The 14,070-nt window shown below is 45.2% G+C and overlaps 1 protein-coding gene across 3 annotated transcripts in view; it reads right to left on the reverse strand.

Moving 5' to 3' along the window:
- Positions 1 to 14,070, reverse strand: part of RBL2 (RB transcriptional corepressor like 2) — a 367,306-nt gene that overhangs the window by 240,889 nt on the left and 112,347 nt on the right. The window lies entirely within an intron of this gene.

A 14,070-nucleotide genomic window follows, 5' to 3' on the forward strand; every position in this document is an offset into this window, starting at 1 on the left:
ATGGAATATAGGTTATTTTCTATTGGTTTTGAAAATGATATTGTCATTTCTTGTCGTATAGCAGCCTTCAGTTTATTAATGGTTCTTGGCCGATATTTGTAGACCTTAGCTTTCACATGTCCCCATTTGCTGTGTAGAGGCTTTTCATGAAGCTGATGAGAACAGTTTTCCACCCAACAACAAAAAAGGAGTGTTATGGTAGACTTACCATGGTTAACAATCTTTCTGCGAGGTACATTGGTTCCACAGGAAAACAATGGGGTGTAGAGTGGATCTGGATCCAGAGGCACCAACAGGCTAAAGCTTTAGGCTGTCCCAGGATGCATTGGGGCCTCCTCTATAAACCCCGTCTCCAGGCACTGAAGCTCAGTTTTGTTAACCACTCAAATGCATTAGCAGGCAAGAGAGACGGCAGATGTTAGTCACATAGAACACAAACCCATAGAAGCTAGGTGCGTCATGGTGGGCGCCCTGTGGAACCAACGTACCTCGCAGAAAGAGTGTTAACCATGGTAAGTCTACCATAACACCCCTTTTCTGCAGCAGGATACATTGGTTTCCACAGGAAAACATCAGGGATGTCCTAAAGCAGTTCCTCAAGGGAGGGGACGCGCCTTAGCAGGTATGAGAACCCGGCATCCACAGAAGCATCCTGGGTGGCGGAAGTATCAAAGGCGTAGAACCTAATAAACGTGTTCACTGAGGACCACATAGCCGCCTTGCACAATGGTTCTGCGGACGCGCCACGGCAGACCGCCCAATAAGGTCCAACAGAGAGTGGAATGGGCTTTAATAGCTGCAGGAGCTGGAAGAACAGCCTGCGCATAAGCTTGTGCAATCACCATTCTAACCCATATAGCCAAGGTTGGCTTATTCGCAGGTCAGCCACGTTTGTGGAAACCAAACAAGACAAAAAGGGAATCTGACATCCTGAAAGAGGCAGTCCTCTTCACATATACACGGAGAGCCCTAACCACATCCAAAGAACGCTCTTTGGAAGACAAGACCGAAGACATAAAGGCCGGAACCACAATCTCTTGGTTAAGGTGAAAAGATGACACCACCTTAGGCAAATAACTCGGTCGAGTTCATATAACAGCCCAGTCACAGTGAAAAATGAAATAGGGTGGACGACAGGAAAAAGCAGCTAAGTCCGACACCAGTCTTGCAGAGGCAATAGCCAGCAACAACAGGACCTTGGCCGTGAGCCATTTAAGGTCCGCCGACTCAAGAGGTTCGATTAGAGAATCTTGCAGGGCTTTTAGTACTACAGTCAAATCCCATGTGTCGTGACGCCATGAGGTCTATGTCCGGTAGGCCCCATCTGTCCATTAGGAGTTGAAAGACTTCCAGCATGCCCTGTCCTGGCGACTGAGGAAGTCCGCTTTCCAGTTCAGGACACCCAGAATGAACACTGCCGATATGGCTGGCAGATGGCGTTCCGCCCAACAAAGGATTTGACACTTCCATCGTTGTTATGCAGCTTTGAGAGCCACCTTGCTGGTTTATGTATGCCACTGTGGTGGCATTGTCTGATCGTAGTTGAACAAGCCTGTTCTGTACTAGAGGTAGGGCGAGAAATAGTGCATTGAACACTGCCCTCAGCTCCAGGATATTTATTTGGAAGGAGTGATTCCTCCTTGATGCAACGACCTTGAAAAGAGTGTTGCTCCAACACCGCACCCCGTCCCCTCAGACAGGCATTCGTTGTCAGCAGAACCCAGTCGGGGACCCATAAGGGACGGCCCCTGCTCTTGCTGGTCCTGTATTCACCAGGTCAGCGACAGGCGAACCTCCGGAGTCAAAGATATCATGTGAAATCTGATCCAATGAGGCAGGCCATTCCACTTGGACAGGATTAACCTGTGTAGTGGGCGGGAATGAAATTGAGCACACTCCACCATGTCGAAGGCCGATACCATCAGGGCAAGTACATCACCAAGTGTACACTCTAGGACAACGGAGGCAGCATCTTATACTGTCCTGAATCTTCAGGACTTTTTCTGGAGACAGAACCAGTCTACTGCCTGTGTGTGTCCAGGAGTGCTCCCCAGCCCCCAGGTGCACCATGCTCAGAGATTGGACCAGCAAGGACTTCTTCCATATTCCTGCAAGCCACCCGTGGGCTTGCAGGAATATTACCTTCATTTGCAGATGACAGAGAAGGACTTCGTGGGACTTTGCCAGAATCATCGTCTAGATATGGCAGGATGCAGACTCCCTTGCGACAGAGATGAGCGGTCATAATAGCCATGACCTTGTGAAGATCCGAGGATCCATAGCCAGTCCAAATGGCAGCCTGGAATTGGAATGGAGGTTGCCATTAGCAAACCGCAGACACTGCTGATGCAATATGGCAAGGGGTATATGCAGGTATGCATCCTGTATATCCAGGGATACCATATAGTCTCCGGGTTCCCTAGTCAGTACAATGGAGCGCAGTGTTTCTATATGAAACCTGGATACTCTCACAAACTTGTTCAAAGATTTGAGATTTAGTATAGGCCGGAAGGACAGAGTTTTGGGACAGAAACAGGGTCGAATTATAACTTCTGCCTCTCTGGGACTGAGGTACCGGCACAATCACTCCTATACTCAGGAGGGAACTTACCACAGTTTGTAGAGTTTGCACCTTTAACAGGTCCAAAAAGAGGGCCGTAGTGCAAAACTAGCAAGGGGGAGGTCTCTTGAACGAGACAGAGTACCCGTGAGAGACAACTTCCAGTACCTATGCATCTAAAGTGGTCTTTAACCAGCTCTGGGTGAACTGTAGAAGTCGGCCTCCCACACCCTGGAATCCCCCAGAGGGAGGCCCGCCTTGTCATGCAGGAGGCTGACTGACTGCCCAGGCTTGTTTGGCCCTGGGATTTGTGGTTTTGGGAGCACGAGATTGTCTCGGGTATGCCTGACCTTTTGCATTCCCTTGAGGCCTAAAGGAACGGAAAAAGCATTACCTATTGCCTTCTATGCAGAAAGATTAGTAGTGGGGAGAAAAGCAGTCATAGCGGCTGCTATTTTTATGTCTACCCCAAACATAATGTCCCCAGTGAAGGGGGGGGGACCTCCAAGGTCTATTGGAGTTCTGGTCCACTTTCCATTACCCCACCCACAGTATGCGGCGAGCCAAGACAGACGTGGTTGAAGCCTTGGCTGCCAATACACCTGCCTCAGAGGACGCCTCCTGAACGTATCAGGTGGTGGTGGTATTGTGAGACCGGTATTGTCTGGCATTGTCAGATATCTTCCTCTAATGCCTGGACCCACGCCTCAATTGGAGCCCAGGAGGCAGCTATAGTAGGTCTATGAATGTCTCCAGTAAGGGAATATAGAAACTTCAGGCATCCCTTCACACGCTAATCTGTTGGTTCCTTTAGTGATGCGACAGCGGTGACAGGAAGAGTGAATGACACCACAAGGCGGATGACGTGAGAATCCACCAGCAGTATAGTCTCCCATTGTTGCATAACACTGCAGGGAGAGGATAGCGAGCCAAGGCTCGTTTTTGGCAGAGGGAATAACCTCCCTGGATTAAACCAGGGTTCGCGTCTGATGTCCACAAAATGATCAGAATAGGTTAATATAGTTTTAACCACCTTCTGCTGTTTAAACTTATCAGTTTTCCTTTCCACAGTAATGGAATCCTCCTCTTTGAAGGAAATGCTTATTAGCATCCACTAAGGCAGGGACATCTATCTGCAAGGGAGAATCCTCATCAGTAACACAAGATTCAGTGTCTGACAGGACGGTATGCTCCCCCTCCTCTTAAAATGAAACATCAGAGAGGATTTTGGATTGCGAGGAGGAAGCAGCCCGCTTAGAGAACCCAGAGACACGGGAGTGACCTGGTGTAGGTTTCTAACAAAAGACTGATACATTGCTGCAGTTGGTTAGACAATTTTTCCACCCAAGGCAGAATAACCTTAGGAACAATATGAGGTGCAGTGCACTGGTGGTCCCACAGGGGGCGCTTATGCGTTTCACCAGTTTACCCAGCAGGCTGGTGAACGCAGCCCAGGGTGCTCCATTGCATGAGCTGCGGACTGATTGGGAGGCGTATGACATTTAGCACACAGACCGTCATATAACACTTCCCCATCTTATACTGTAAATCCCTGGAGCATGTTTTGTATGATGCAGGAGCTACCACTGATTTACTGCCCTTTCTGTTAGACATTATGTGAGAATGCAACAACAGAGCGACTAAGTATGATATTGCCAGACAAAGTAGAACACCTGCGACTAAATCCGGTATTATGTGACTGAGTACACAGTAGAATATACGTATTGGGTAAATACTGTGACGCACTATATTAGCAGACCCAGACACATCTAGCTTCTTAGGGTACAGAATATAGGTGACAGTTATATCTGGGAAACACAAGGTGAAACCACACAGCAGATACAGGTACACACAGTCATAGACAATGCAGAAATTATCATCACTATAAAGCTGCACTGAACTAATAATATATTATATAAACACAGCGCGGTCCTAGACCGGAGGTATAGATTAGATTGCTCGCACTATATATTCTGTGACAGGTACATGCTTTCTTAACCAACGCTGTCTGTATAAAGACATGTAGATTCTCAAGTGTTTGTAAAGTCACAGCACTGTATACAGGTGGCTTTACAAGGGAGACCTTGCCCTGCAATCCCAGAGACCAGTAGCAACTATGCTCAGAAGATGGCATCCTGCGTCTCTGACAGGGAATTAGGGAGAGTGTGAGGCAGCTCCAGGGCGGGAAAATCTACTCAGAGATGGTGCACTAGGCCGGGGGAAGGGCTACAGGTCAAGCGCCGGTTCCCCTATGCTGGACTTTCACCACCGGTACTACAGAGCCTTATTAAATGGGTCGTCAGTACACCCGACATGTACTCTTACGCCCTGGCGGTCTAGTAGGGTCCCTGCTCGGTGACAGTGTCCACGCCAGTGCCGCGACCCGTTTCCCTAGGTCGCGGACGTAACGTGATTTAATGGCGGGTCCTGTTACCTCTTCCCCGTAGCAGCCACACGATCCAGGAGAGCGGTCTGCAACTGTGTGCCTAAGCTGGAGTGTCTCCATCGCAAATACCAGGAACAGAGCCACGGGAGTATGCAACGCTGCTTGGGAGGTGATGCAGCTGCATCGCTGAAGTGTCTCCTGACATACAGTGCTGACAGCCCACTTGAAGAAATATTCTTAGAAACTTTTTCAGGGCTGCCTAGTGCAGCCCTCCTGTTAGGTGATCTGCTGCTGCAGGCACCAACTCAAAACTGAGCTCCATTGCCTGCAGGCGGGGTTTATAGAGGAGACCCAAATGCATCCTGGGACAGCCTAAAGCTTTAGCCCAGGGGTGGGGAACCTTTTTTCTACCAAGGGCCATTTGGATATTTATAAAATCCTTCAGGGGCCAAATTAAAAATGATCAACTTAAAAATGTGCCTGCCCCCAGTAGATATGTCCCCAGTAGATATGCCCCCAGTCAGTTGTTATGCCCCATTAGATATGCTACCAGTCAATTGTTATGCCCCATTAGATGACCCCTAGTAGCGACACTTACACACACACACACATTAAAAGAAAAAAACCCCACAATACTCACCAGGCCCGCTCCTGCTTCCGGACCGTTGCCCTCCGCCTGGCAGCTCGCTCCTCAGAACTATGGGAGAAAAGTCATGACATCTCTCCCATAACACCGCACACGCACACTGACAGAGCCGTAAGCTGGAGCTCAGGAGTGAGCTCCTGCCTCCGGCTGCTACTGAGGGCAAGAAGCCAGGCGTCCACTAGTAACAAAATCTCTGCGGGCGCCCAGCTAGGTGAGCCTGGCTGGGCCGGATCAAGTGGCTCTGCGGGCCTTATACGGCCCCCGGATCTGAGATACAACACCCCTGCTTTAGCCTGTTGGTGCCTCTACACCCCGATACACTCTACAAACTGATGTTTTCCTGTGGAAACCAATGTATCCTGCTGCAGAAATTCTGCTTGTTAACATCGGCAAATGTATATACATACAGTACACACAATTAATTAAACTGTACTCCATGCACTTTTACATTATGTAATAACATTTTGAATAGCATTTACTATGCCTTATTTTTTCACCTTTAAAATCTTGAAGGCTTTTTTGTCTCAAGCTGTATAAATGTCAAAATGTAGCTTTACTTTCTCTTTAACACTTAATGACTTTATACCAAACCCTGGTCCTGGTAGCTCTTAAGGACCAGGGTTAGCTACCCCTGCTTTATACATATCCTGGGTTTACTGGATAATTACATACAGAAAATTCCACAGGGGAAGAGACAGACAGTACTCCAGATGTACAGATGTGTCCGTATATATCTAGTTTCTTCTCCATTACTGATCTACTTGTAAAGCCCTAGCTTGCCATAAGAACATATACATTTATAAACAGATACAATAAATATTTCTCTGTGCACAGAAAATAAGCATGTGGCTATTCTGGTCAGAACATCTTCTCTTTGATCCTAGTGTTTTAGTAATCTGACGAGACAGTGGTGTATACGCACACGCTTAACCAACAATACAGCTTGGAAATTTTCTGATGGTTCTGATCTCACCAGAGGCGGCTTTAGACCTCATGGGGCCCCAAGTAAGTCACTGAATTGGGACAGTAACCAAGGCACCAATTTGGGGCCTCCCTTCCTCAAACAATCTACCCCCAGTCAGTCAGTGTATGCCAAATCTCCTGCAGGGTTAGGGGGTCAGGGTACAGTAGTGTGTGCAGGGTTAGGGGATCAGGGTACAGTAGTGTGTGCAGGGTTTGGTCAGGTCAGGGTACAGTAGTGGGTGCAGGTGGGGGGTGTATCAGGGAATAGTGTGTGCAGGGATGGGGGGGGGGCAGGTTTAGGGTACATGTGTGACATTCGTGGTGTATAATTGCTAGGAAATCCGTCCCTGTGTGACTTAACCTGATTGTGATGGATGGAAATTGCAGCGTGTGTTACTGTGTGGCAGCCAATCAGAGGTCGCAGTCTCTCAATGTGTGGTGGAGGTGACTGGTGAGAGGAATATAAATACAGTTTAAGTATCCCTTATCCAAAATGCTTGGGACCAGAAGTATTTTGGATATCGGATTTTTCCGTATTTTGGAATAATTGCACACCATAATGAGATATCATGGTGATGGGACCTAAGTCTAAGCACAGAATGTATTTATGTTTCATATAGAAACTCAGAATTTGACGGCAGATAAGAACCACTTGGCCCAACTAGTCTGCCCTTTTTTTTTTTTTTTTTACACCATATTTTTATCTCAAAACTTATTTGATCCTTATTTCTTTGTAAGGATATCCTTATGTCTATGCCATGCATGTTTAAATTGCTCTACTGTCTTAGCCTCTACCACTTCTGATGGGAGGCTATTCCACTTGTCCACTACCCTTTCTGAGAAGTAATTTTTCCTCATGTTTCTCCTGAACCTCACCCCCTCCAGTCTCAGTGCATGTCCTTGTGTCTTATTGCTTCTCTTCATATGGAGAATGTTTCCCTCCTGGACTTTAAAAAATCTCAATATGTATAGTTTGGAGCACAGAAGGGAAAGGGTGGGACATGATAAAATCCTTTTATATATTTGAAAGTTTCTAACAGTCTTTCTGGGTATGTTTAGTGATGTAGGCCATGCACCATTTTAGTTGCCCTTCTTTGTACAGTCTCTAATGTATTAATATTCTTTTGAAGATATGGCCTCCAGAATTGAACACAGTATTCTACCAATGACCTATACAGTGGCATTATTACTTCTTTCTGCTGCTGATTCCTCTCCCAATGCAGCCAAGCATCTGACTAGCCTTCCTCATTGCTTTGTTACATTGCTTACCTGCCTTTAAGTCACCTGAAATAGTGACTCCTAGATCCATTTCCTCCTCAGTAGTTTCCAGTATAAGGCCATTAATACTATATTTAGCCTTTGGATTATTGAGACCCAAGTGCATGATTTTGCATTTTTGGGCATTAAACTGTAATTGCCACACTCTTGACCATTCCTCTAGTCTACCTAGATCCTCAGTCATTTGTTTTACCCCACCAGGTGCGTCTACCCTGTTGCATACCTTTGTGTCATCGGCAAAAAGGCATACTTTCCCTTTTATGCCATTTGCAATGTCACCAATAAAGATATTAAAAAGCACTGGTCCAAGTACAGATCCCTGGGGTACTCCACTGGTAACCTTTCCCTCCTCTGAATGCACTCCATTTACCACAACTCTCTGTTTTTATCCTGCAAACAAGATCTTATCCATTCAATAATCCTAGTATCCAATCCCAAGCTTCCAAGTTTATTTAGCAGTCTGCGATGTGGAACAGTGTCAAAAGTCTTACTAAAGTCTAGATAAGCTATATCCACGGCTCCACCTTTATCCATCACTTTAGTCACACAGTCAAAAAAAAGTCAATAAGATTTGTCTGACATGATCTCCCCCCAGTGAATCCATGCTCTTTGGGATCCTGTAAATTGCTAGATTTGAGATAATCTACAACTCTTTCTTTTAAAAGTATTTCCATCAATTTCCCTACTATTGATGTAAGACTCACTGGTCTGTAGTTGTTTGCCTCTTCCTTGCTTCCACTTTTGTGCAGTGGGACTACGTTAGCTCTTTTCCAGTCCTCTGGAATTACTCCTGTAACGAATGACTGGTTGAATAATTCTGTCAATGGTCCTACCAACATCTCTTTAAGTTCTTTTAGTATCCTTGGATGTATCCCATCTGGCCCCATAGATTTGTCCACTTTCAGCTTTGAGAGTTCTGTTAGGACCTTCTCCTCTGTAAATGTATTTTCTTGAATATCCCTGCAACTTAACTGTGGCCCCTTCGCCTCTCTTTCAGTAGTGAATACTGAGCAAAAATAATTATTACGATGATCTGCTATTACATTGTCTCCCTCAATAAGACTCCCAGTCTCTGTCTTTAGTTTTATAATTCCGCCTTTTGTTTTTCTCATTTTGCTTATATACCTAAAAAAGTTTTGCCTACTTTACCCACTGACTGGGCCATTTTCTCTTCAGCTTGTGCCTTTGCACATCTGATTACCTTCTTAGTCTCCTTCTGTCTAACAAGATATATCTCTTTGTCTTCATTATTTTGTGTCTGCTTATATTTCCTAAAAGCCACCTGTTTTGCTTTCACAATATTTGCTACTTCTTTCGCAAACCACACTGGCTTCCTTTTCCTTGTGTTTTTCCTAACACTTTTGATACAAAGGTCTGTTGCCTTTAATATTGCACTTTTTAATGTTTCCCACCTCTCCTGCACTGCTTCCAAGTTCCTCCACTCTGCCAAAGAATTGCTTACACATTTTCCCATCCCTACAAAATCAGCCATCCTAAAATCCAACACCTTTGTTTTTGTATGGGATGAGTCGGTCTCTGTCTTTATGCTGAACCAGACTGCTTGATGATCACTGGATCCCAGGTTTTCACCCACTTTTACATCCGATATTCTGTCTCCATTTGTAAGTATTAAGTCTAATATTGCATCTTTCCGAGTGGGCTCCCTCACCAATTGGTGGAGGGATGCTCCCTGAAGGGAATTTAAAATGTTTCTAGAGGAACTAGCAACAGACACCTCCCAGTTTACATCAGGAAGATTAAAGTCTCCCATGATTATTACCTCTCCTTTTAATGCCATGTCCTGCAAAAGGTTCTTGTCCAGTTCTTCTTCCTGTCCTGGTGGCCTGTATATCACGCCAATATGAATAAATCGACTACTCCCGTTTCTATGGTCACCCAAAGGGTGTCAGTTTTATCTTCAATACTTTGTATTAAGGTAGTATTTATGCTTTTTTTTTTTTTTACATACATTGCTACCCCTTCACCAATTTTTCCCATTCTGTCCTTCCTAAATAAAGTATATCCCGGTATAGCTATGTCCCAGTCATGATTTTCATTGCACCATGACTCTGTAATTGCCACAATATCTAGATCATCCCTTGTCATTATTGCAGTTAGTTCTGGGATTTTATTTCCTAAGCTCCTAGCATTTGCACATATCGCTTTTAGAGTTTTGTTTGTGCTTTTCCTGTTCCTAGCTATGTTCTTCTCTCTGCCTATGTTTATTTGGTTTTGATCCGAATACACACAGCCTGAAGGTAATTTTAGCCAATATTTTTAATAACTTTGTGCATTAAACGAAGTGTGTGTACATTCACACAATTCACTTATGTTTCATATACACCTTGGAGGTCATTCCGAGTTGTTCGCTCGCAAGGCGATTTTAGCAGAGTTGCTCACGCTAAGCCGCCGCCTACTGGGAGTGAATCTTAGCAACTTAAAATTGCGTACGACGTATTCGCAATTTTGCGATTACAAACTTCTTAGCAGTTTCAGAGTAGCTTCAGACTTACTCGGCATCTGCGATCAGTTCAGTGCTTGTCGTTCCTGGTTTGACGTCACAAACACACCCAGCGTTCGCCCAGACACTCCCCCGTTTCTCCAGCCACTCCTGCGTTTTTTCCGGAAACGGTAGCGTTTTTTCCCACACGCCCATAAAACGGCCTGTTTCCGCCCAGAAACACCCATTTCCTGTCAATCACACTACGATCGCCTGAGCGAAGAAAAAGCCGTGAGTAAAAATCCTAACTTCATAGCAAATTTACTTGGCGCAGTCGCAGTGCGGACATTGCGCATGCGCACTAAGCGGAAAATCGCTGCGATGCGATGAAATTTACCGAGCGAACAACTCGGAATGAGGGCCCTTATACACAGCCTGAAGGTCATTTAGAACAATATTTTAATAACTTTGTGAATTAAACAAAGTTTGTGTACATTGAGCCATCAGAAATCAAAGGTTTCACTATCTCACTCAAAAAATTACGTATTTCGGAATATTTGGATATGGGATACTCAACCTGTAATACCTCGAGCAGCACAGAGCACACTGACAGTCTTTCATATACGCCATTATTGTACAATAAACAGAACACAATACGTAACACTATTGATAAATAGGTACCTTAAAACTATAAAATTATTGCCAAACACGATTCAACAAAAATAAAAAATGTCAGTGGATATGCAGCATAAAGGCAGATGTATTGAAATGAGCAATGTGCTAGATTGTGCCTGCATGCAGGCCAACCTAGCACCGGCGATAGCGACACACAGGGCCACACACCACTGTCGCTGCGGGGCATACACACGAGAGATCCATGCTTAAAATCTAAGCAATCTAGTCAAATTGCTTTGATTTTAAGAACAGATCTCTCCGTGTGTATACCCCTTACCATGAAACCCTTTTATTTACCAAATTAGTATCCTTAGCCATAGTCACAGACGCTTTTTTCCCTCATCTATATACATACAGTAACCGATGCAAAGGCACTGTAGTACTCCGATATCTCTACATAGTTTGTAGTTTGAACCCCTGGTAGAAGAAAGACGATACATAGAATTGAGAAGTGAAGCTGAATAAATTAGAAACATGATACTGGACATTTAAAAAGTTAAATAATCAGACATCGTCAGGACAGGTCATAGAGGAGGAGGAGTGCTGCTCTTGAGCCCAACAGGAGCAGCAGCACAGAGAGACCAGTGGGACAGAGAGAAGAGCAGCATACCTCAGCCAGTCAGTGTGAGAGGAAGAGAATAGACAGGAAGCAGAGGCCGTATAGCTTGAAGTAGCTGAGCCTCATTTCCCATGCATCTCCCTTTCCATGTTCTGCTCTCTCTGCAATCCCAGATCCTGTGTCTGTCCTCCACATCGTCAACCTGCTGCTGGTGAGACTGTATGGCCCAACTAGGAGCCATCCTGCAATCTATATCCTGGTTACTTGCGCCAGGCACCGCACTTACACTACAGCCCTTGCTGCCAGGAGCTTATGGCTGCTGGGAGCTGTAGTTTATTTTGAGTTTAAACACTGTAGTGTATGTGCCCCTTCACAAATTCAGCCCTATTGGTGGGCCCTGGGAGCTTAAGTTGCATAGCGGTAAATCCACTACTGGATATCACAATAGGATCAGAGGAGTCTCCCCAAAAAAAGGATGCAGCTTCTTTGTAAAACCAAGTACCACTTCTACACCCCTAAAAATTACCACGTTCCCCACTGCTGATATAGAACACTATAGTTTCCAATTGATGAAGAATGAACATGCTTTGCTATTGAGATCAAACATAGTCATTAAACATAGTTTTTTTTACATTAATATAAGAATTTTATTTTGCTGTGAAGAACTAGAGAATACGCTCTCTAAGCAAAACCTCATCTCTCCTGTCCTTCGGTCTACCACCCCCCTTCACCCTTACTCTGCACAATCTTGGTACTTTGGACCTGCTCTTATTTCTTCTTCACTGGACTTGTTTCTTTCGCCACCTCCACCTTTTCTTACCCTAACTAATCGGATTCCCTCTTTAACTCCTTTTCTTCCACCATGGACTCCACTGCACTGGCTGTTATTCTGAATCTCTCTGGACTGACCCACTACCTCTGAAAAGGTTTCTGTTGTTGACTTTCAGACACCCTTCTATGTTCTCCCTCTTAACGGCCTGCTGTCTCTCTAAAGTCTTTTCAGTTTACTCATCTGCCTAACTCAGGACCCTTGATTTGCCAATTAGATTACTTCCAAAATTGCTACTATATCAAGACATTTCCTCTCTAAATCCTTCGCTTACTCTAATCTACACTTTTACTGCTGGCCAAACAACCCTTTCCTCCCTCCCCACCACTGGCGGCAAAGATCCAAACCCCCCCATCCCACGATTCTGATTACTGTTATGGTCTTTTGTTTAGTGTCCAGGACCATACAGGGAAAAAACAGGATTTTAATACCTACCGGTAAATCCTTTTCTCCTAGTCTGTAGAGGATGCTGGGGTCCACTTCAGTACCATGGGGTATAGACGGTTCCGCAGGAGCCATGGGCACTTTAAGACTTTTTCAGAGTGTGAACTGGCTTCTCCCACTATGCCCCTCCTCCAGACCTCAGTATAGGAACTGTGCCCAGGGAGACGGACATTTCGAGAAAAGGATTTACTTTTAAGTTAATGGTGAGATTCATACCAGCTCACACTTCAACCATGCCGCACAACATGGCATTCAATAAAACACATGCCAACGGGCATGAACATCACAGCAAACGTGCTGAAAACATTTTCAACAAATTAACAACTGCAGGTAAAGTACGCACTGGGCTGGGTGCCCGGCATCCTCTACGGACTAGGAGAAAAGGATTTACCGGTAGGTATTAAAATCCTGTTTTCTCATACGTCCTAGAGGATGCTGGGGTCCACTTCAGTACCATGGGGTTATACCAAAAGCTCAAGTACGGGCGGGAGAGTGCAGATGTCCCTGCAGCACCGATTGACCAAACTTTAGGTCCTCATCGGCCAAGGTGTCAAAACTTGTAAAACTTAGCAAACGTGTTTTCCCATGACCAAGTAGCTGCTCAGCAAAGTTGTATTTCCGAGACCCCCTGGGCAGCTGCCCAGGATGAGCCCACCTTTCTAGTAGAATGGGAAGTCACCGAATTCGGTATCGGCAATCCTGTCGTGGAATGAGTGTGCTGAATCGTACCTCTGATTCAGCGCGCAATAGTCTGCTTAGAAGCAGGACACCCAATCTTGTTGGGAGCATACAGGACAAACAGAGCCTCTGTTTTCCGTATCCGAGCTGTTCTTGCGACATAATTTTCAAAGCCCTGACCACATCCAGAGACTTTGAAGCAGCGAAGGTATCAGTAGCCACTGGTACCACAAAAGGTTGGTTTATATGGAAAGAAGAAACCACCTTTGGAATAAATTGCTGACGAGTTCTTAACTCCGCCCTATCTTCATGGAAAATCAAGTAAGGGCTCTTGTGAGACAAGGCCCCTAACTCAGACACCCTCCTTGCAGATGCCAAGTCCAACAGAATGGGGGGTGACTCCCACCTTTTCCTGTCCTCTGCAGGGAAAAGGGTAAGTTGCCTGAATTCTTTTGGGAATCTGAAATTTATTTTCGGGTTAAACCAGACTCACTCCAAGAGACTGTTCAGCTCATGAGATGGAGGGAAAGTTACATTTTTCTTTATTAAAGTAAGCCTTCTCCTGTGGTAAAGGAGGGGGCTCCGTAACTTCTAACACCTCCTTTATAGCAA

This window comes from Pseudophryne corroboree, chromosome 11 (assembly GCF_028390025.1).
Source record: "Pseudophryne corroboree isolate aPseCor3 chromosome 11, aPseCor3.hap2, whole genome shotgun sequence".
NCBI lineage: Eukaryota > Metazoa > Chordata > Amphibia > Anura > Myobatrachidae > Pseudophryne > Pseudophryne corroboree.